This window comes from Phyllostomus discolor, chromosome 1 (assembly GCF_004126475.2).
Source record: "Phyllostomus discolor isolate MPI-MPIP mPhyDis1 chromosome 1, mPhyDis1.pri.v3, whole genome shotgun sequence".
Lineage (NCBI taxonomy): Eukaryota > Metazoa > Chordata > Mammalia > Chiroptera > Phyllostomidae > Phyllostomus > Phyllostomus discolor.
This window is the reverse complement of record NC_040903.2, coordinates 188,643,726-188,668,509: the sequence shown is the minus strand read 5'-3', so window position 1 is coordinate 188,668,509 and position 24,784 is coordinate 188,643,726. Positions and strand designations below refer to the sequence as shown.

The following is a 24,784-nucleotide window of genomic DNA, read 5'->3' as shown; positions in this document are numbered from 1 at the left end:
CTTCCACTTAACTCTTTCACATTACAATGTATAATGAGAGATATAAAGTTTGTGTTCCACATGCTGCTAACACATTTCACTAACTTTTTCTTTGCTCATTAGGTTATTAATAATATTAAAGCAAGAAGTCATATTAGACAGAATTCATTCTAGAAAGCCCTCACGAAATCAGATTTAGCCTCGTTTATAAACATCCACGCCCACAAACATGCACAAATGGAGAGCAAAATGCAAGAAAACGACCCTGACAGGAACAGCCCTCCTGAACAAGCAGCACAGTCTATTTCCTCTGAAGGACAAAAGTCAGTTTCATCCCGAGTGATGCAAATGACCTAACACTGCACAGAAACTCAGTATGAATTCACAATTCCACAGGAATCTGAAAGTCACCAAGGCAATTTTCCCTTTTAGGATCATAAAGATTACAGAATTAGTAGAAGTGAAACAAGTAGCCATATCTGTTTTGAGCAGAGGGAGATACACTATTTTTCAGACTATAAGACACTCCCCCCCAAATTTGGGAGGAATAATGGTTGTTAATGCTGCTGTTGAGCTCTATTTACATTTACATTGGTCAAATATTATGTTACTTATGTTATTAAATATTTTACCATTTTTTGATTCAAAAATTTTTTGCCTATTTTCCTCCTCTAAAACCTAGGTGTGTCTTATAGTGTGAAAAATACAGTGTGTTTCAAAGTTATCACCCAGACTGATGTGTTGAAAACAAAGACATGGCAAGGAATGACTCGGGGAGACTAGTGAAGAGGCTATCACAGAGTCATGGATGGAGGGCTGGATAATCGCTGAGAAAACAAGTATGGTCAAAGAGTAAAGGTGGAATCTAGGTGTTGAGAACATGAGTATTTGTCTAAAATTCTTTCAACTCTGCTGTGTATTTGAGAAGTTCCATAATAAAGTGCTGGGAGGAAAGTTATTACAGTAATCCAGATGATGATGGCCAGGACCAGGGCTGCAGGAGCGGTCAGGGGTCAGAATCTGAGTATCTCCCAGAGACAGTGCCCACAGGGTTTCCTCACTGATTAGATGGAACAAACGGTACACTTAAAAATGGTGAAATTGGTAAATTTTGTTATGAATATTTTACCGCAATATTTAAAAACGACATAGAAAATAATTTTCAACCTATAATTTATATCTGGCTAAAGTATTAATCAAGTGTTAGGGGTAGAAAAAAAGTCATTTCCTGACATATGAGATCTGTCCAGAAAGTATCCAGCTGCGCATTATGAAAAAATAGACAATTGTACATAGGACAATGACACCTCAGTCCCCTTCAAAGTAGGCACCTGGGGACCTCACACAGTTCTCCCAGCATGTCTTTCACTGTTCAAAATACTCTGCAAAATCCTTCACTGGAATTGCCACCAGATGCCCCTTTGCTTTTTCCTGAATCGCACTGAAAAAATCTCCTCCCTTTCAAAGGTGATTTTAGTTTTGGGAAAAGCCAGAAGTTGCAGGGTGCCAAATATGAGCTGTAGGGGGCTGAGTTACTTGAGTGGTTTGATGTTTCCCCAAAAAACTGCATGAAACGTAATACATGAGTGGGTATGTCGTCGTGATGAAGCAGCCAATCACCAGTTGCCTGTAGCTGTGGCCATTTTCATCATATCGCATCTCTCAACCGACAAAGAACATTGAGGTAGTACTCCTTATTAACTGTTTGGCCTGGAGGAGTGTCCTGATGATAGACAACCACTACCCAGACAAAAAACACAGTTTACATGGTCCTGATATTGCTGTGACTTTGAAGCGTTTGTGCCACACTTTTATTTGCACAGCAGTCACTGCACTGTCCCCAAAAGCCTTCTGAATCATCCGAATGGTGTCCACGGAGCAATGTCCAAGCAAACACAAAATCTGATGCAGATTCATTGCTCTACTCACGTATTCATTTTACGTGCAACAGCCACACAGTACACATGCTCTCTCAACAGTGTCTTCCACCCCCACTGACTAGTAAGTACAAGGAAGTTGTCACTGTTCGTGCATGAACATTCCAGTCCATTCTCCTTGGCTGCCAGGGTACATCGATATTGGGCAAGCCATTCTCACTATATTAACATGGGTGGACTTTTTATGGACAGACCTTTATACAAGGTTTTTTTAAAAAGTTATGTTCTATGTATTCACTCTTAGAAAGCTACTGGAAGAGTTACTCCAACAAAATAAGGAAGTAAACAAAGGAAAAGGAAAGAAATTATTCCAAAAAAAATTAAAAAACTAAACTAAAAATTAGAAAAACAACCTGGATATTGAACACAGGAGAATAAAGGAGGGTTCCCAGGCTGAGAGCAAAGCAGCAGGCCAGCACAGGAAACAACAATCAGGCTGTGCGAGAGATGTCCAGGGCAGGGGCTGGGAGCTGGAAGAAGTGCAAAGACAAGACGCAAAGACAGGAAAGGAGTGAAGAGACGGAATGAGGGCACATGCAGACTGATGTCTCGGTGAAGTTCAAGAAGTGATACAGTGAGAGTAGGATTTAAGCTAGACGAAGAGTATTTGAGTCAGTGATTTTGAAGATGGTACATCTCCTGGTAAGCCAAAGTTCCATTTTGGGGTCTGAGAAACTTTTTAAAAATGTCTACCTCCATTGATTCCATAAAGAATCTGTGGTTTGCAAAACACATGGACAGTTCTGGATGAAAATGCTGAGAAGTTTGGGTGGAAGAGAGGATTTAGGGAGCTATCATTGGATGACCTCATTTTTATCAGGAAAATAATAAGTGAGGTTATTATCTCTTGGGAGCAGAGGGAGCCAGGGTATACAGGGCCCTTAAAAAGCGAACAGTGCTTAGAATGGGTAAGAGTCAAGAACCTGAACCAATCAACCAGAGAGACACAAAGGGAGTCACAGGGCAGTGACTACGATCAGCGCTGGCTACAAAGGGACCCAAACAACATTTTGGATGCAAGGTTTTCCCAGGTGACATCTGCATCTGGCTGACTCTCAGGTAGGATCATCAACTGCTGGTGAGTTAATTAATTTCCGCCAACTGAAAGATGCCCTAAATTGCACATGAACACAAGGAGACATGGTCAAGAATGTCTGTAGCAGAACTGTCTGTAACAGAAAAAAGTGAAAATATTCAAATCCCATTGGTAGGAGAAAGGATAAACTGTGGGTGCTTGACTCAGACAAGGGAAAACTATTCCACACCTAAAATGAAAGGACAACCAATATCAGCAAGGTAATACTATCAAAACTATAAAGTTGGAGGGGGGAGCAGTACAAAATGACTGATATACTATGACGTCATGTATGTACTTTACGTAAATTTTAAACACAAACAAATACATATGTGGTAAAAGTCAAAAATAGCCCTGGCTAGTATGGCTCAGTGGATCGAGTGCCAGACTGCAAAGCAAAGGGTCTCTGGTTCGACTCTGTCAGGGCACATGCCTGGGCTGCAGGCCACGTCCACAGTGGGAGGTGCGTGAGAGGCAAACACCCATTAATATTTCTCTACCTCTCATTCTCCCTCCCTTCCCCTCTCTCTAAAAATAAGTAAATAAAATCTTTTTAAAAAGTAAAAACAACCATAAAGGTGGTCAGGAATAAACCTCACCAACTTCAGAAGGGATGGGACTTCAGCCCAATAACGAATGTTTTCTTTCTACTACGAATTTAACACCTAAGTAGAGTACAAAAAGGATGTTTAAAATACTCAATTTTAACACTTTAAAATCATAACAGAATTCTACTTAAATTAGGGAAGAAAGATGAAATGGTAGAAAGAGCCCTAGAGTTGGAAGCACTGGCTTTAGTCTCAGCTCTGCCACCGACCAACCACACAGCCTTGTAAAATCATCAGCTTCTCCAAGGTCCTATTTCCTCATCTGTGAAATGAGGGTAACGATTTTGTCTGAGCCAACTCATAGGCTTTCATGTTCCCAAAAAAGTAACCCAAATTTCTCTTCTGCACATTGAAAAGCACTGGATTACAAGAAATAATATTCATGGAGAAATGCCTGAAAGACTGAGTCCACCCACTCCTGGATGTTGTCTTTGGATCCGGTACAGCCATCAGGGAGCTGTGAACCTGAACTGCACTGATTATCCCCTCAGAAAACTGCTTTGATTACAGTGCAGGCTGGTGTAATCCTGTAAGCCTTACCGAGCAGGTTGTTCTAGGAGACAGTCTCCGGTGTACTTCTTCCACGAGAGTTCAGGAGTACAGTCCATAAGCCACACAGTGTTCTTTTATGAGAACGTGCTATGGAAGATTCTCTCAGCCTCAGTACCAGGAAAAACTGTGATCCTGAGCATTTACTGTTTTAATCTAACAACCATGTTATTTTTATAAACAAAGTTTCCCTCTCTCTTTCTCCTTTTTTTTTTTTTTTTTTGGCTGGGATAACCCAGCTCTAGCAACTACAAATGACTTGAGGGAAAACAAGTTGCTTTCCTACTGTCTTTATCTATCTACCCTTATTTTTTTCTCCACTGCAATGTTCCCATCTATTTTTTTTTTATTCTACTGAATTTTATGTTTCTCTATAAACACGTCGAACATTCTCTGGAGTAAGAGAAGATGCAAATAAGTGAGTTTAATTAACTCAGACTTTCTGTATGGACAAGATAACAGGTAGCATACTGAAAATAATGAAACACCAATGTAAAACTTACTATTGGAAAATGAAAGTTGATATATACTTTCAGTAAATGAGATTTATAAATATTCCTCAATGTCAAGTCACCTGAAGACATCTAGCTTCCAGTTCTAAGCTCTAGAAAGAAACCCAATTTTTAGACAACATGTGGAAGCACACTTAAAACATGACAAGTGACTCTGCACGCTACTTGATCACTTCTGCCAGTTTCTGTTTGCCTGCCCCCTCTTCTTGTGCTCAGTGCATGCCACCTGTAGCCTCATTCCCATGGAGACCCTGAATCCATGGAGTCTTGCCTAGAAACAATGGATTAACAGTGCCTCCAGTGGGGTGTGGAACAGCAAGAGGGAGAGTGAGAAGGTACTGAAGGGCATAATAAATTGCCTTATCATTTTTCATAAGAAAAATGTATTCCTAAGAATTCTTTGTACTTAAGAATATATCTTTTTAATGATACACACAAATCGTAAATATATTCTGACTCTGCCTGTCCCTGGTCTCCTCCGCATCCCCTGCCCTTCAACCTCCTCTCTCTTGTTGATTGGCAGGCCAGGCCCTGCAGGGTGTTTTTCTCTCTCTCTGCCCCAGCCCCCTCCCATTACAGCAGGGCAAATACAAATCGAGTATTCCATAAAATGTCAGCTCACTACAATGAAAAGAAGCTACCTTTAACACCACACACATCTTCAAAAGGCTGTTAAAATCATTGTATCTTACACAAATTGCTTAAACTTTCCAAATAATGAATAGAAGTAAGTAATTAGGTCAGCTTGCCATGCAGTAAATTGGCTTTAGCAGAATTGACCTTCTTCCCCAAAGAAGTTATCTTTGGTCCCCACTACGGGAATAACCCAGCCCTGCACCCCAGCCAAGATGGGTGGAGCCCTGACTCCCATCACCCAGTTCCTGTTTGCTCCTTCCTGGCATTTCACACTGGAATATACTGTAAACATCCTGGCATCAATTTAGAGGCTGCAGCTCCTGAATGCCAACTTGAAATACCAGCTAACATGGAGAAACCCATTCCTTAGCAGCTCCATCAATAAGCCCACCTATCCCTTTGGAGCAGATGCCTTGGCCCTGGGTCTTCTTCAGATTTGAGACAGTGAGCTCTATGTCTGTCTGCTGTCGCATCCTTATGATCTAGCATACTGCATGGCACAAAGTAAGTATATAATAAATGTGTGAGAGAAGATTAAAAGTGAATAGATGAAAAAATTAGCAACACCGTTGAGGCAGCTCCCTAATTGTTTTTCTTTTTCTTTTTCTTTTTGGAATTTAGTGCTAGAAAATACTTCATTTCTTTGGAGAAACAGGTTGGGGTTTTGTTGTTTTTGTTGTTGTTTTCCTTTCTAAAAATAAGAACCACAATTAATTTTTGTTTTTCACTTTGGCTATGAAGAAACACAGAGCAAACTCTGAGGTCAAACTATAGCAGTTATGTATGTCCTCATGATGTTTGTTTTTCCCTGGCTTTTGTCCTGTTTTTTTCGTTTTTATTTTTTATTGACATACCATACCTGACCATTTCCATATTTGTTGAGGTCATCTTAAATCTTTTGTAAATAAAGTAAGAAATAAGCAAATTAAAGAACCTAAATGAATAAATAAGCAAACCAAAATTCAGGAAGTACACTTAAGCTTTGCACAGTGGCAGTATCATAGCCAATGAGGTTTATCTGAGGCACGATTATTGCTGATTAAAAACTTTTCCCAGAAAGTACACTTTACAAGGACATTTTTATACACATATAAGTAAAAATAATTTTGAAATTCAAGACTTCCCAAGTCACCAATTTTTTTAAAGGACAGTTACAATTTCCTTCTTAGATATCCCCACTTCGATTGTTCCCTTTTCTTCCATTTTTGACAAGAATTTTCTTTTCCTCACAAATGGCCAGGCTTCTTGGCTATGGGACACTGAATTGAGCTCAAATTGTCTTCCTATATGTATTTAAGGTAAAAATGTCTTTTTCTACTTGTAATGACTTTTTCCTTTGGGTTTTCAAGGTTTCAGAGGAACTCTGATCCCAAACTATTCTGGGGAAAAAAAGGAGGATTGAGGGAATGGAGAAATCCTGAACAAAGTTGAACTACTGAGCTGTGGTCAAAATAGTTGCATGTATGCCCTGGCTAGTGTGGCTCAGTGGATTGAGCACTGGCCTGTGAATTAAAGGGTCACAGGTTCAATTCCTAGCCAGGGAACATGCCTGGGTTGCAGGCCAGGTCCCCTGTTGGGGGTGCATGAAACGCAACCACATGTTGATGTTTCTTCCCCCCTTTCTCTCTCCCTTTCCCTCTGTCTAAAAATAAATAAATAAAGTCTTAACAAAACAAACAAAACAAAACCTTGTTAAAAAAAATAGCTGCATGTACACCAGCAAAATTCTTAGGACAGAAAGACTGAAATGTTTGAGAAACGTCTGTAAAATCTTGCTGTGATTATAAGTATTTTTGCCAAGTGTTTCAAGCAACATTAACCATACAAGCATTTTTTACACATTTCTGTTGGGTAGCATTTCCCCACTGATGAAGGATTAGTTGTTAAAATTCCAAACACTAGTCTCTCCAAAATATTTAAAAGAAATATTTCTATATTTGAAATGTCTGCCAACAAATACAACAGCCAAAATATGTTGGCTGTTAAGATGAGAAATTTGTTTCTGAAACGTACTAGTTCTTTAGAATAATATTTGCCCATTTCAGTAGCAGCTGCAGAAATGCTTTCACACTCAAATTAATTTACTATTAAAAATGGGCAAAGGAAGAGTGATTTGCTTTTTCCTTTTGGCCTGCACTGCTATAATTGACCCAAATTACACATGCCTTTATCAACAGATGCACCAGCTGCTGCTTGGCCAGGTACCCAGCTTTTGTCTTGAACCGTGTTCACTTAGAGATGAAATTAGCAAAGGCACCCTTTTTCAGGTAAGGGTCTGTTTTGTCTTATAACAACCACGAGCCACTACAGTGCTCAATCACATGTATATAGTTGCTAAGTTTCTCAATTTAGAAGCTTTCTGACCCAATGTTATTCTAATACTCAGTCTCAAGATAAATATAAAAACAGGAACCAAATTTGAGGAGAGTTGAGTGAGAGCCCTGGATGAGACCATATTAATTCATTCACTTAACAAATACTGGTTGAACGCTTAATGCTTGCCAGGCAATGTAGCAGGCACTGGGGATACAAGGATGAGTAAGAAGGAAAGGTTTCCCAGAGACACAAACAGGGTGCTTGAGAAGCTTAAATAACAATAACTGATCAGCTGGGGGAATCTAAAAAAGCAAAAAGCTTGTCATAACAGGCATAAATAGAAAAGGAGCAATTTTTAACTTCCTACTCTCAAGGTTTTCCTGGTAAAGCAGACAGAATCTAGCAAATGTAAACTGGCGGAGAAGAAGGCTGGCCAGGGCAAGTAAATCCTGTCAAATTATAAACCATGAGTAAGTGCAAAAATTAGTGTGTTCATCCAATCTGCCACCACAACAGAGCCAAGGATTAGGAAATGGGTCCAGGTATTTTTAGAGGGTGGAAAAAAATCCTTTAAATCAAAATTGCTCATTCTGTAAATATAAAAGGCTGAACTATAGTCCAAATTTATTTTCTACAAAATGGAATATACATTTTATTTACTTTCAAGAGGATTTGTACTATAAGAGTAATATTTATTAAAGTAATTTTTAATTACTTTACTGTCATTCAATTAGTTGTCTGCATTTTCCCCCCACCACTCACCTCTACCCCAACTAATCCCACCCTATTAAAGTAATTTTTAATGTTACAGAAAATTTAAAAATTGAATAAAAGCTACCCAAAGCCCCACCATCCAAATACTATCATTCCTAACACTATGGTGAATTTTTAGAATATTTCTATCTCTAATATAGGTTTTTTATTTTGTTTGTTCAGAGTTGTAATTATACCACAAATAATTTTTATTCTGCTAAATACTAAACATCAGCATTTTCACATTATTAGTCTGCAAAAACATTTTAATATCTGTACTATAGCTTGATGGTCATAAAAATTTGAATTGGTCTATCTTAAAATTGTAAAAATTAGCCCTGACTGGCCTAGCTCAGTGGATTGAGCATGGACTGCAAACCAAAGGGTCACTAGTTCTATTCCTAGTCAGGGCACATGCCTGGGTTGCGGGCCAGGTCCCCATCTGGGGCCATATGAGAGGCAACCACACACTCATATTTCTTTCTCTTTCTCCCTCCCCTCCCTCTCTAAAAATAAACAAAATCTTTTTTAAAAATTGTAAAAATAAAACAGAAGAAAAGTTGTCCTGTTATGGTTTATCCTTCAGTCATTTACTATTACTAATTTACCCAAAGAGCATTAATGTACAGCTTGTGTGCCTCAGGCACTGTGCAGGGTGGTCAGCAAGATAATCAATCCTTGGAATAATGGTCTCCAAAACAAGGAGACATTCCCTCCAAGAAGACTTTATTTGATTCCTGGCCATCGTTACCACTGTGCTTCAGCTATGTTCTGTGCAGATTAAATCAAATAATTGAGTTATACTATGAGAGTAATTTCTAGTACGGCAGGAATGGTCAATGGGCAGCAGAAACAAGAACCCAGATTCATCTGAGCTGGAACACAACCGAATCCAGCCTCAGGAGCCCTGCCCATGGGGAGAAAAGCAAGGGCCAGCACACGCAGGCTGCGCACTGGCTTCCAGACACTGGCAGTGCTTCCCACGCAGGCCTGGGTTGCCCAGGCTGCACTAAGTCTAGTGTGGGGAGCTGAACGGCGGTGTGAGGAGGCAATGACATGGCACAGAATTAATCCTGGAATATGGTTTAATAGACCTGAATTCTAGTCCTGGTTCTGGCCCAAGTGCAGAGAATGCATTTGACATATCTGAACTCTAAACTTTCTCATCCATAACATAAGGATGGAGCCAGACATTCCCTAAGAGTCCTTCCAGCTAAATAAATCTGATGTTATGATGCTATAAAGAGCAGAGCTCACAGTCCCCAAAAGTACCAAATCTAACCATCTTACCACTTTCTATGCACTATTTCAGAAACCAGGAATGAAGGAAAAATGGCCCCTTGGTGCTCTAGAAGTTATGTATCTTCTGGGTCAGTTACTGAGCTATTCTGAGTTGTGATCAATCTCCAGTCTGGCTGGCAGTGCCAATGAGGACAGAATGGGGGTCTGAGCCTCTGGGTCCTCCTGAAGGACAACCAGCTGTGTTCTCTTCTATGACCACAAGTACCACCTCCCCCATGGACCCACAGAGAGTATCTGACCTGACCAAACCTGCCTTCTAAAGTTCAAAGTATTGCCTCATGTGACTATAGGTCACACTCTCATCCTACGACATTCTCTGACAATATGGAAACTAAAGGATAAAATATCTGTACTATTCAAAACTTATTTCCATTTCTTTCTCAAAATGATAATTATTTCCAAGCTGTTAGGGTTTTCTTTATAAATTCTTTAATAATGAGAGAATAGTCTATACCATTTAAAAAACACAAAATTAATAAGACTACCTCAATAAGTACAAAACATTTTGTCAATTTGACACCTACCTACAAAATATGAAATGAATATATATCCAGTAAGTAAACAAACTTTGCATGTAATAATTGACTTTTCATCTAATAATCATACAAAGTATTTTTTAAAATATATTTTCAATTACAGTTTACATTGAATATTATTTTGTATTAGTTTCAGGTGTACAGCATATATAGTTAGACAATCATATACTTTACAAAGTATTCCCCTCGATATATCTAGTACCCATCTGGCCTCACACAACTCACAATGTTTTTTTTTTTTAATTTTCTTTAGTGATTTTAGAGAGGAAGAAAGAAAGATAGACAAAAACACTGATATGTTGTTCCACTTATTTGACTGATTTTTTAATTTTTATTTATTGATTTTGAGAGAGAGAGAGAAACATCAATTTGTTGTACTACTTATTTATGCATTCACTGGTTGTTTCTTGTATGTGCCCTGACCAGAGATCAAACCCACAGACATAATGTATCAGGACGACATTCTGACCAACTGAGCTACCTGACCAGGGCACACAGTGTATTCTTAAAATCAAAGAGTTAGGTAGTCTATTCTACTTAACTCTTGAAATCAAAGTCTATGATTTTTTTAAAAGGAGAAAATTTGTATCATAAACAAGTGGACAACGGAGCATGCATTCTACCCTGCCTTACAAGAGTTACTCTTACCAAAAAAAAAAAAAAAGAAAAAAAAATCCTTACTTAATCTAGAGATAATGAGGCCAACACCAACAGTAACAACAAAAACTACCAACAGCTCACAACTACCCAAGCACACACATTCCTTCTGGCGTGTTAGCCACAGTCCCCTCCCTCAGCCAAGTACATTAAACAGAGGTGATGAGTTTGCGTGTGCCTTCTTCTACAGCAGCATCCCACAAAGTAAATGATACTGAACACAAGAAATGACCGTGTGAACAGCTTCATAGGTAACTGAAAGATATAAAAAGTTTCCTCTAAAAACCAAACCAAGTTCTGACACATATGAGCTAACAACTCATGAAAGAGGAAATATAAATATTAAACAAACACATGCAAAAATGTTTACCTTCCTAGTACACAAAGAAACCAATAAACTCTACACTATATACACAATAACCATTTTGGAAATCAATATGGTGATATGTAACTTGTATCATAAAGATGCACATACAGCCCTGGCTGGCGTAACTCAGTGGATTGAGCGCAGGCTGCAAACCAAAGCATCGCAGGTTTGATTCCTAGCCAGGACACATGCCTGGGTTGCAGGCCATGGCCCCCAGCAACCGCACATTGATGTTTCCCTCTCTCTGTTTCCCCCCTCCCTTCCCTCTCTAAAAATAAATAAGTAAATCTAAAAAAAAAAAAAGAGTATTTATGTAATAGAAACTGATCTATATTTAAAAAAAAGATGCACATACAATTTGGTTCAGTTATCTCACTCTCTCGAATATATCCTAAAAAATACTTTGTTAGAAACATGAAGATACATACACAGACACACACATATGTATACATATGAATCCTCAACGTTGGAATGCTGTGCAAAATTTCATCAGTGTACATCAGTGTAAAAAAAGGTTTTAGTCAAAACAAAACCAATCATCATAAAGTCTATGAAAAGTATTAAATAAGAAAATACTAAGAGGCCCTAGCTGGGTTGCTCTGTTGATCAGAGCATCATCTGGATACACCAAGGTCACAGGTTCAGTCCTCAGTCAGGCTCACACAAGAAGCAACCAATGAATGCGCAAGTAAGTAAAACAACAAATTCATTCTCTCTCTCTCTCTCTCTCTCCACCCACCCATTTCCTCTCCCTCTAAAATAAATTTTTTTTTAAAAATTTGAACTAAGAATAACAACACAAATGTTTATGTTCAATAGGAATGTAACTATATCAGTATGTGTGTATATACATGGACAAAGACTAAAAGATAAAGTGCAAAAATAAAAACTTTTGTCAGGGAGCAATTTTCAACCTTTTAATTTTCATCTCATGGCACATGTAAACTAATTACTAAAATTCTGCAGCACATCAAAAAAAAATTTTTTTGCTGCTCTGACCAAATAAAGGTATAATTTTGATTCATTCACACCAGACAGCTATTGTCATGTTGACTGTTGTCTTTTTTTTTACTTGCCTATCTAAGGGAAGAGAGGCGAGTGCCCCTGACTAAATAGTCAGATAGTGCCTGTTTTTAAAATTCTTGCGGCACGCCAGTTGAAAATTGCTACTAGAGTGATACAACTTACGGAATTTTCAGGCAAAATGTTCAAGCATTATTGCTACCTCATCTTCTAAATGAAACATATGTAACCCACACCATTTTTAAAAAACTACTTAATGTCAACCTTTGCCACATTCCTTCCACCAGTAAAAATAAAATACATAAAATTTAAAGACTATTATCTAAAAAATAATAACCAGTTAAGAAAACACTCCCTTAAGAATGTGATTTGTGATTAATAAAAATACTAATAATAAACTGCAGTCTTTCAGGGCACCTGGGATGTCCATCACTGGTCGGCCCTACAAACCTAAGAATTCCCACAATAACCTTTCCTAGTTTGTTGAATTCTTCTGCGCTGCTTTTTCACACAAACTGAAGAACCTCATCTTGTGGCACTTGTAAAATATGCTATCTTTGGAGCACTAAAGGGAAAACACAGAAATATTTTTGCCTTCTGTTGCTCATTTATCGGAAGACATTTTACTTTCCTCCTTTGTCTGAGACCTTGGAAGATGAACTTTGCATGCCCCTCATTGCTCAGTGCAGTTACATATTATCACGCTCCCTTTTCTCTCTGCGCACAATTAACTGTCTGTGTCAAAATGGCTTCTCCACCTTCCCTTCCAGAAAACACCAGCCCCCTGGAGAGTCATTCTTGGAAGAAAGGAAAGCTAACACTACGGTAACTGTCAGAATTCAGGGGATGGAGACCCTCTGTGGGCTCTGCTAGCGCGTCACCCAGATTTGTGGCGGGGATCTCTGGGGCTCGACCACCTCCTTCCTTACGTGCAGTTCAGCGTTCACTGGGGCTGATGGCAGGTGGCCTCTCGACTGCAGAAGTTAATTTTAGAGGTGTTGGGTCTCCTTTCCCTGCCTGATAGGGGAGACATATACGCAACAAGGAGAATACTTTTAATCTTCTGATAAAACTAGCATGAAGGGAGGCCTCTCCATATCTTTTATTATTGAGACAAATTAACCCTAACTCAGTTTTTCCCATTACAGTCTTCTCGGTTTACGAGGCAATAGGATTCTAAACTCTTTAGTGTCTTTCAGGTACAGAACAGACTTACCTGCATTCCTTCCCTTGATGGAGGACAAGGTCATTGTTTTTCCAAGTTTATTACTCCTATATAAGCAAAAGACCCAAAGGTTCTGTGAGAAGGCTCATGAGCTCACTGGTCTGAAGTCAGGGACTTCCATCACTCCTGAAGTAACAGAACGCTCCACGCCCTACAACCCTTAGCTAGAGACCAAAGAAAGGCCTTTTCCCCTTAGGTTTCCCCTTAGGTTGCACTTTGGGCATTGCCCAAAATGCAAGGATTCTGTTATTACCTGCATATTATTTTCTTCACATCTATCAATTCATTCTGTCCCTAATGCTAAATAAGATTCCTCCAGGATTTTGGCCTTTCATATGTTAAAAGAACCATCAACGTGTATTGAGCAAATGAAGCACACTGTGCTATTTAGTGGGTTGGGCCACAGACTTAAGAGTTATGCCTAAATTTTCCTGATTGCTGCTTTAATAAGGGTCTTCCACAGCAGAAACTGAAAGGCCAGACATCTAGGGGGAATGGGTATCAGCAAATCATTATCTTAAAATTCTGTTTAGTCACAAATATAACAGCTATTAACAGACTTGTCTACACATCTAACCAATCCTCCCACCCCAAGCCTCCCACACTCCCACCATGGGTTGTGTGTCGCCCCCATGAAGGATGCTCCTGGAGCTGCAGGCCCAGTGGGTAGCGTGGGCGTATCAGGTACAGACCAATGAGATCTAGACATGCCAGGCCCACAGGGTAAAGGGTCACGGTCATGTGACCACAAGTGCCAATTCATATTCACCCATTCATTGTCCAAAGAAAACCAAGTGTGCCAATTCAATGCCCCATCCTGTAAAATGCTGAAAGCCACAACTTGAGGCAGTGGTAAAATGGCATGGTTAGGGAAACACAGAAAAGAGGTAAATACAGAAAATAAGAAAGCAAAGGAAGTCCTGGCCAGTGGCTCAGTTGGTTGGAGGATCATCCTGTACACCAAAAGGTTGTGAGTTCAATTCCCAGTCAAGGCACGTGCTTGAGTTGTGGGTTTGATTCTCCCATCAGGGCACATACAAGAGGCAAACAATTGTGTTTCTCTCTCACATTGATGTTTTTCTCTCTCCCTACCTCTCTGTCTAAAATTAATAGACATATCCTTGGGTGAGGATTTTTTTAAAAAGAAAGCAAAGGGATACATATGAAGGAAAACAAAAACACATTAGTTATGAAACATAAAACATGCCTTTTTGACTCTGAACATCAGTGGTAAATATCAAGCTCCAGTCAGTGGCTTTTAACAACACCATGATTAGCCCAGCAAATCAGAGCTGTGACTTTATACCCGGGTAGCTCTTCCAAAGCAGTCTCTAATTCTATTCCAACCCCAACAGTTTGTAGAGCTAGTTCTTCTTTCTACTCCCATGGTTTCCTTCATCTCTATTGAGGCAAAGTATGAATGTAGATAACCAAATCAATTACCTCTAAGCAGGAAAAATAGGAACTCTCAGAAACCTCATTTGTACAAATCCTTCCTCAAAATCCTCCTGCCAAATTTTTAACCTACTGACTTACTGTGAGTGGTAATAAAAAGCAAAGTTTTGGTTATGAATCATAGTTCCTATTTTGACTACAGTTCTAAGTTATAGAGCTTCCATTTTTTTTCCTTCAAGTTGCACGGGCCTGCTATTTTTATATGTGAAAACAGCCATCGTGCACCTATTTCTCTCCCTGAGGGCTTCCCATAATCTATTTATAGGCCTGGAAGTTTTCCAAACCCAAACAATTTACTGTGCTATTTTTCACGTCTGACAATTTTGGTTTTGCTTTTATCTTATCCTAAGGGAAAATCAATTGCCCAGCAAATTAATGTATCCCTCATCCTTTCATCCTTAAAGACCAATGATCAAACTGATTTAGGTCTCAATTGGTCTATTTCTGGCTCCGAGTGAATGTTAATCCTCAGTAACAGGTTCGTGGACTAAGTAACAGACTGGGCACCCAGGGATAGTGGTTCTGATCCACTTTTCTCGAACTGATTCCCTGGGAAGCCTTGAACAAGTCACTCACTATATTATCTTAGTTTCTCTGACCATAAAAGATGATTATTACCAAGCAGTCAAAGGGTTATTTTGTTATTTTTTAAATTAAGAAATAATTAAAATACAATGGTATCCACTACTGCAATTAAACAGGCTTTAAGCAATCAGCTTAATCCATAGCCCGCCAATCCACAGCTGTAACTTCATAAAACACAGCCTAGCACACGTAGGAAGTAGGAACCAAGGAAAATACAGGCTACAGTAGCACTCATAATGAGATGTATTTTCCTGAAGCCCTGGACTCAGTATATACAAGCAGGAGCTACTAGATCCACTTGAGTACCTGCAGCCGCAGAACCAGGGCTTTGGGCAATCTCATTACCCAGGGTCCCATCAGGGCCTGCAGGGCTCTGTGAGGACTCAAGCACATCATGGCTGCCGGAACTACCCGAGATTTGAATGAGATCAAGTCCGTAGTGGCTCAGGGTCTACCAAAGAGGCATCCACACTTGGAATATCTGAGGAATCCAGGTCCCTAGGCATGAGACCCCTCATGAAATCTTATTGGAGAGAGGGAAGAAGGAACACTCAAAAAATGAGACATTTTAGATTTATAAGGTCAACCCAAAGCAAATTCTTGGGACTGGCTCAGGGAAAAAAAAAAAGTAAGACCCTCAGGTCCATCGTAATTTAAACCAGAATCACTGGGACCATCCTGGTCCACAGACCTCCCTAGGGCATGGGAAAGTGTAAACTGGGGAGTCTTCTAAGATACACCCTTTTGCAACAGGTACTTGGACCACAGGCCTCTGGCATGGTCTGGGAGCTCTGGGACCCTGGAGAGGGTATAAGCCGGCTCTTCCACCTCAGCAGCCAAGCATCGCCTTGGTAACACAATGGTAGTCCCTCAAATGCACCTGCTTAGAAATCGGTGCCAAAAAACAGAAAAGAACAATTTACTGGAGGTATTAACATTTTGAAAGTTTTACTTATTATTGTTTAAGATATGAGGAGGTTTCTCCCCATGTTCTGGCTGCTGTGTATTTCTTAACTCACTCCATTTTCTTTACTATTCTGTTCACCTAAATCAGTCAGAGTCTTATCACGTCACCAGTCCCATGGTGCAATGTCCCAGAAAGGTCTGTCATTCCACAAACGCAGGTGACAGCTTGAGTGCACTGGTCCAGTGACGTCACCACACCTCCTCCTCTGCCCCAAGCTCAACTTCCCATTAAAAAAAGGAAGTGATGGGTCTGGAAGAGAGCCCTAAGTGGGTGTCGTTGTTATTGCAAACCTTTAAATAGACTTTTGTGTCCGTAAAAGGTTTGGGGTTCTGCTCACAAAGATCCTGTGGGATGGTCAGTGCTGCTAGCCCGTGCTTTGATATTTATCTGTGTCCTATGCTACATTATTACTGGAAAATGGGGCTCATAAAGTAAAAACTACACCCCAAAAATGACATTGGGATTCTTTAAAAATAAAAAAACTTGAAAGAATTCTTTTCATTCATGTGATTATGAAGATCAAAACTAATTTGGATGGTCCTAGGTGACTAGGTTGGTTGAAGCATCATCCTGATAGAGGTTTAAGACTTGGGAAAATTTAACTTAAGGTAAATAGTCATAAATCTAGCAAGTAATGTGTATGTTAAGTTTTTGTTTCAGCAACTACAGATAAGGCCTATCCTGGTGCCTAAGTTTTCAGCAGTTGACCTCCTGGGGCACTGACTGGGGATTACCTCATCTGGAGACGTCTGTACCAGGAAGAAGCAAGCGACTACCCTTCCCCCTTGGAGGCAACTGTTAAATTTCAAAGGCTTTCGCTGACACCTTGTTTGCCCTCCCCCCCAATCCCCTTATAAAAGATCTGGCTGGGAAAGAGAGAGCAAGATGGTTTGTTAGGGTATGAACCCACCATCTTCTCGGATCTCCGGCCATCTGAATAAAGCGCCTATAAAAGATTCAATCACTGTCATTGCTTATTGGATTTGGTAGTGACAGGCAGCCCGAACACCGGTGTCTTTTCCGGTTACAATCCCTTACACTAAAAGATTTCAAGTTCATTTGCGGATCAGGGCACATACCTAGGCTGCAGGTAGATCCTTGGTCAGGGCCCACACAGGTGGCAACTGATTGATGTTTCTCTCTCACATTGATCTTCTCTCTTTCCCTCCCTTTCTCTCTAAAATCAGTAAGCATATACTCAGGTGAGAGGTGTTTTTTTTTAAGAGAGAACATATTTTTCTAAAAATAAATTTAGATGAACCATCTCTAAGGACCATCTACTAGAGTGTTAATGTCATGCCTTTTGCACTAACAAAATTTCTTTAGACACTTTTCCCCCTTGACATTTTTTATCTTCTGTGTCATTAAATCAGTTTTATATGGCAAGACATGCAAGAAAAAGGAGAATTTCAGAACAACTGCTGTAATATTAATTTTGACTAAGCAAATACAGAAAGTTAAAATAAAAAATACAGCTTGTTTTCAAAATGGTTACATATTGCTAATTCTTCCAGTAAGATTTTTGTTTTCACTTTGGGATTAAAGTCCATGGTTTTTGTTTCTTAAAAAAGCAGATATGGCAAATGGGCTCAAAATATTTTCAGCCTCTAAAAATAAACATCTTTCTTTTGGACAACAACCCTAACTTTAAAATTCTAACTATTCCCAAGACAGAAGAGACAAAATTAATCAGCAATTTGTGAGAGAAGAGAGCTCAGGCAGGTTATAGAAATTCTGCCAGGAATCCCTTGGCCTGTCCTCCACCTGTAATTTCCAGCAAATTACAGTATTTTGTTAGCTCTCAACAACAAAGGAGGCCTAGGGGGCAGGGAGGGTGGGAGAACAGCAGTGGAGAGGTGGAGGGCAGGACTGCAGGGCGGTCACTGAGGGATCTGTGCTAATGGGGGAGGGGATGGGGTCTGGAGATGATACTCCAGCAAAAGGCAACCTCTAGTACTAAAGTATTTTTAAATATTTATGTCCTTTTGTACAACAAAAAAAGTTTTAAACTCATAGGCACAGGGTGGTGTTTGTGGGAAGAGGGGGAGGTAGAAAAGGACACGGGGATAAACAGTAATAGAAAAAATACAATAAAAAATACAATTAATTTTTTTTACAAGGTAAATTTAAAAATTGAAATGAACAAAGTTTGGATGCTCTGAAGGATGGCTATCTAGTAGATGAAAGTCATTTGCAAGTAAAAAGAAAGAAGGAAGCAAATAAGCCAGGAAAGCAGAATGAATAGGAAGATTACACTTTCCAAGTCAAGGAAAGATTTAACTGTCCTAATCCTGGTGCTTAAAGTCCTTGAAAGAATGACCTGCCAGAAAGAGACACAAGTAGCCAACAAAAGAACAAACAGCCTAACATGTATCTCTGTCAAGTCACTGTTCACTGGAGGGAAAAAGTGGGGAAGAGCCGAATCATGAACAACCCAGACAGTTTACATAAAGTTGTGGAAAGGAACTTCCTGAGCAATGGCCTGAGTCCTCCCAGTCACTTTACAGTTTCCGTTCTATTCTGTGGCCCACCCACAGCTCACTAAGGAAGCAAGGGTGCCATCTGTTATCCAGCTTGATTTGGTGAAGGTAAAAAAAAATGAGGATTTTATAATTTTCTATATAGGCCTTCCTCCCACATTTTAGAGTACAATGAAGTCAACCTCTTCGCCTGCATAACCATGTAAATATGGGAAAATTAAATCAGTCTTTTTTTAATATTTATTAAATGCTTTGGGGGTTTTTTTAGATTTTATTTATTTATTTTTAGAGAGGGAAGGGAGGAAGAAAGAGAGCGAAACATCGATGTGCGGTTGCTGGGGGCCATAGCCTGAAACCCAGGCATGTGCCCTGACTGGGAACCGAACCTGTGATGCTTTCTTTGGTTTGCAGCCTGCGCTCAATCCACTGAGCTACACCAGCCAGGGCTAAATCAGCCTTTACAATCAGGAAGGTAAAGACTGTCAAATCCATTCACATCTACAGTCACAGGCATATGAACACTCAGACAATTCCACTAGTATATTTCACATCAGTCAGATCAGAGTATATTGAAAGTCCCTTTTCAAATGTGAACAGATATATGTAGCTCCAATAATATTGAAAGGGGAAAGCTACAATAGGTTTTACGTGGCTTTTTTAAGTACACATATTAATGAATACTTGTTTATTAAACAATAGTTTCCAAGCCAACACAGAAATAATATACTTAAAAATCAATTTTTTAAAAAAGACAACCTCTGGATAGGGAAATAAGCAAAAGATGTGAACAGATGAGTCCTAGAAAGGAACATTAAAAAAACACACACACTAAATATCCATAAATACATAAATGGATAAACTAACTGTAGCAGGGTCACATAATAAAATATTAAATAATGAAAATGAATGAATCTGGCCTGGCTGGGTAGCTCAGTCAGTTACAGCATCATCCCCAACATGCCAAGATTACAGATCCGATCCCCAGCCAGGACACACACAAGAAGCAACCAATAAACAACATCTCTCCCTCGCTCTCTAAAGTCAATAAATAAAAAAAATTAAGAAAATGAATGAATCAGAATTATATATAGCAATACAATGCATTTCACAAGTACAAAATTGAAGGAAAAAAAGCAACTTGCCAAAGAATGATTACAAAATTATGTAAATTATATACAACCTTTAAAATATTGCTGAGACCCATGCTGTCTGGATCCAGTGTTCATGGTCAGTATCCATTATGTGTGGTGCTATCAGTTGCCCAAAAACTTTGAAAATCACCCTTAACATTCACACTAAACAAAATTGTAAAGAAATGCCTGAGAATGATGAACACTAAATTAATCAGCTATCTCTAAGGAGGAAGAAAGGGTCACATCATGTTCAAATATTTTATTGAGTTTTTTAATTTTTATTTTGATTTTAGAGAGAGGAAAAGGGAGGGAGAATGTGGGAGAGAGAAATGCCGACTGGTTGCCTCTCGTGAGCACCCCAACCTGGGACCAAACCCACAACCTAGGCACGTGCCCCAACAAGGAATTGAACCAGTAACTAGGTTTGCGGGAGGACACTCAACCAACTGAGCCACACTTGCCAGGGTGAAATGTTTTGTTTCTTTTCCTTTTTTTAAATATATTTTGTTGATTATGCTATTAGAGTTGTCCCACTTTTTTCTCCCCTTTATTCCCCTCCTCCCTGCACCCTCACCTCCTACCAGCATTACCCCCTACTTAGTTCATGCCCATGGGTCATACATATACATTCTTTGGTGTTTCCATCCCCTATACTATTCTTAACCTCCCCCTGTCTATTTTGTACCTACCATCTATGCTTCTTACTCCCTGTACATTTTCCCCCATTCTCCCCTCTCCCCCTCCCTGCTGATAACCCTCCATGTGATCTCCATTTCTGTGATTCTGTTCCTGTCCTAGTTGTTTGCTTAGTTTGTTTTTGTTTTGTTTTGTTTTAGGTTCAGTTGTTGATAGTTGTGAGTTTATTTCACTTTACTGGTCATATTTTTTAATATATTTTGTTGACTATGTTATTACAGTTGTCTGATTTCCCCCCTTCACTCCCCTCCACCCTGTCCACCCCCTCCCACCCACATTCCCCCCCCTTTAGTTCATGTCCATGTGTCATACTTATGCGTTCTTTAGCTTCTACATTTCCCATACTATTCTTGCCCTCCCCCTGTCTATTTTCTGCCTACCATCTATGCTACTTAGTCTCCATACCTTTTCCCCCTCTCTCCTCCTCCCACTCCCCTGTTGCTAACCCTCTGTGTGATCTCCATTTCTGTGGTTCTGTTCCTGTTTTATCTGTTTGCTTAGTTTCTTTTGGCTTTGTTTTAGGTGTGGTTGTTAATAATTGTGAGTTTGCTGTCATTTTACTATACATGTTTTTTTTTTTAATCTTTTTTTCTTAGATAAGTCCCTTTAACATTTCATAAAATAAGGGTTTGGCGATGATGAACTCCTTTAACTTGACCTTATCTGAGAAGCACTTTCTCTGCCCTTCCATTCTAAATGAAAGCTTTGCTGGATAGAGCAATCTTGGATGTAGGTCCTTGTCTTTCATGACTTGAAATACTTCTTTCCAGCCCCTTCTTGCCTGTAAGGTCTCTTTTGAGAAATCAGCTGACATTCTGATGGGAACTCCTTTGTAGGTAACTGTCTCCTCATCTCTTGCTGCTTTTAAGATTCTCTCCTTATCTTTCATCTTGGCTAATGTAATTATGATGTGCCTTGGTGTGTTCCTCCTTGGGTCCAACTTCTTTGGGACTCTCTGAGCTTCCTGGACTTCCTGGAAGTCTATTTCCTTTGCCAGATTGGGAAAGTTCTCCTTTATTATTTGTTCAAATAACTTTTCCACATATTGCTCTTCCTCTTCTCCTTCTGGTACCCCTATAATTCGGATGTTGGACTGTTTAAAGATGTCCTGGAAGTTCCTAAGCCTCTCCTTTTTTGAATTCTTATTTGTTCATTCTTTTTTTTTTAAGTGAGAGTTACATTCTTTTTTTTAAGATTTTATTTATTTATTTTTAGAGAGGGAAGGGAGGGGGGGGGGAGGGAGGGAGGGAGGGAGAGAGAGAGACACATCAATGTGCAGTTGCTGGGGGTCATGGCCTGCAACCCAGGCATGTACCATGACTGGGAATCGAACTGGCAACACTTTGGTTTGCAGCCCCCACTCAATCCACTGAGCTACACCAGCTGGGGCTTGTTCATTCTTTTCTATATAGTTATATCCTTCTTCCTTCTGGTCCACTCTATTGATGTGAGACCCAGTTTCCTTCCCATCACTGTTGGTTCCCTGTGTATTTTTCTTCATTTCACTTATTATAGCCTGCATTTATTCATCTAATTTGCGACCAAAATCAACCAATTCTGTGAGCTTCCTGATCACCAGTGTTTTGAACTGTGCATCTGATAGGTTGGCTATCTCTCGGTCTCTTAAAAAGATCAGTTCTGGGGCTTTTATTTGGTCTTCTGTTTGAGCCATCTCTCTCTCTCTCTCTCTCTCTCTCTCTCTCTCTCTCTCTCTCTCTGTCTTTTTTTTAGTCTGGTCACGCCTGTTACAGTGAGGGGTGGAGCCTTAGGTGTTCACCAGGGCTGAGCACCCCAGTCACTGGGTTGTGACGTTGTGTGTGGGGGTGGGGTTGAAAGGGAGCAATGGCACTTGCTCCGTTCTCCTTGGGACCTCAGTCCCTTCTGCTGCTTCCCCCAAGCAAACTGGTCCCCTCTGGTGCCAATTCCCATGTGGGTGGGCTTATGCACGCTGTGGGACCCTCCAAAAACCTCTCCTGTGAGGCTGGGTGTCTCTCCACGCACCTCAACTTCCACAGGTGTCCTCAATCAGTGTCCCAAGGCTCTGTTTCCCAGTGCTGGGATCCTGGGTTGCGCACAGTACTTTGCTTCACATTCGCCACCTCACTGGGACTGCCAGTTGCCACCCCTCGGCCGGGGTCTGCCAACTGCCAGTTGTGCACTCAGGATCTACCCACTTCGGTCTTGCACGCCTCAGATGCCTTACTCGCCCCCAGAGGCCTTATGCACCGGTCCCAAAGGTCTCTGCTCTCCACGCCCTGACCCGTGCCCAACTGCCCAACTCCACCCCTCCTACCGGTCTGGATGAACGGGTCAATTTCAACTTCTTGGTTGTCCGATTTCCATTCAGATCAATTTTCTGTTGGTTCTGGTTGTTATAATGTTTCTAAATTGTTGTCATCCCTATTTTGGGCGTGCAAGGAGGCACAGTGCATCCACCACCTATGCCTCCATCTTGGGCAGAAGTTCTGGTCATATATTTTTTAAAGATTTTATTTATTTTTAGAGAGAGGGGAAGGAAATGAGAAAGAGAGGGAGAAAAACATCAGTGTGTGGTTGCCTCTCACACACCCCTTGCTGGGGACCTGGCCTACAACCCAGGCATGTGCCCTAACTGGGAATCAAACCACGACCCTTTGGTTCTTAGGCCCGCACTCAATCCACTGATCACTGTTCATATTTTTTATCATCTTCTATTTCTTAGAAAAGTCCCTTTAACATTTCATATAATAAGGACTTGGTGATGATGAACTCCTTTAACTTGACCTTATGTGGGAAGCACTTTATCTGTCCTTCCATTCTAAATGATAGCTTTGCTGGATAGAGTAATTTTGGATATGACCTTGGATCTGTGAATTAAGATGGTTTAGGCATCATTCAGTCTAAAGTCCTGAACTGAATTCAACACGATGCATGTTGAACTCTGGGCTCTAATAACTCCCCACCACTACTGCCACTGTACAAGGTGTAACTCATCCGTGAGCCCAGACTCACTGGCTCACTGTGGATAGCACAGGCACATTTTTAAAGTTACCCCAGAAACGGCCTTTAATCCCATCAACCTCTCTCCTTTGTGATGATGGTAGACCTTTGAGGGTCAGCTTGTTAGGTTTAAGCAAGAGGATCAATGGATATCATAAAAAGTGGGCAGTTTAATTGATCCAAGACAGAACATACTTGTTTTAGTTGTGCTTACAGGTTATTTTATATAGTCATGATGCTCCTGAGGTGGGGAACCTTGAGACCAGTAACATTAGTGATTTATCCAAGAGAATAAAACTGCCTGGGACAGATCCAGGATTAGAATTTATAATTGGGCCCTGGCTGGTGTGGCTCAGTGGATTGAGTGCCTGCCTACGGACTGAAAGGTTGCAGGTTCTATTCCTGGTCAGGGCACATGCCTGGGTTGAAGGCCAGGTCCCCTGCTGGAAGAGTGTGAGAGGCCCCATCAATGTTTCTCTCACACATTGATGTTTCTCTCAGTCCTTTCCCCTCTAAAATAAATAAAATCTTTTTTAAAAAAATTGATAACTGGTATCTTATAAATGATACTGAACTTATTCAACTTTTGATCTCTCCTGTTAATAACCATTGTTTCTTACACCCTGAAGAACTCATCTTAAAAAGTCCTGTTCTATTCCCTGCAATGCAACTTTATTTAATCATTGACCAAGAATTGCACAACGTACAAAGCAAATAAACTAGCAAACCCTTAGATCACTCAGTAAATCATTGTAGATTTTAATCTGTAAATCACAGATCTGGTACACAAAATTTAGTTTTAAAATGTGCTATGATTTAAAATAAAAAATAAAATTATAATAACTACGCATGGTATCTGATGGGCACTAGACTTATCATGACGATCCCTTCATACGTCATATAAATGTCTGATCACTACGTTGTACACCTGAGACTAATATAATATTGTATAGCAACTGTAACTGAAAACTAAATTTTAAAAAATAAAAACATAAATAAAAATTTAAAAATAAA

At 40.0% G+C, this 24,784-nt stretch overlaps 1 protein-coding gene and 1 non-coding gene across 8 annotated transcripts in view; one reads left to right on the top strand and one right to left on the bottom strand.

The window, feature by feature from the left end:
* The window catches only part of SYNE2 (spectrin repeat containing nuclear envelope protein 2), a 293,026-nt gene that overhangs the window by 253,941 nt on the left and 14,301 nt on the right, over window positions 1-24,784 (bottom strand). The gene's annotated exons all lie outside the window — the stretch shown is intronic.
* LOC114493520 lies at window positions 6,275-6,410 on the top strand. The gene has a single exon (XR_003684159.1). It is a non-coding gene; the product is annotated as a U4 spliceosomal RNA (small nuclear RNA).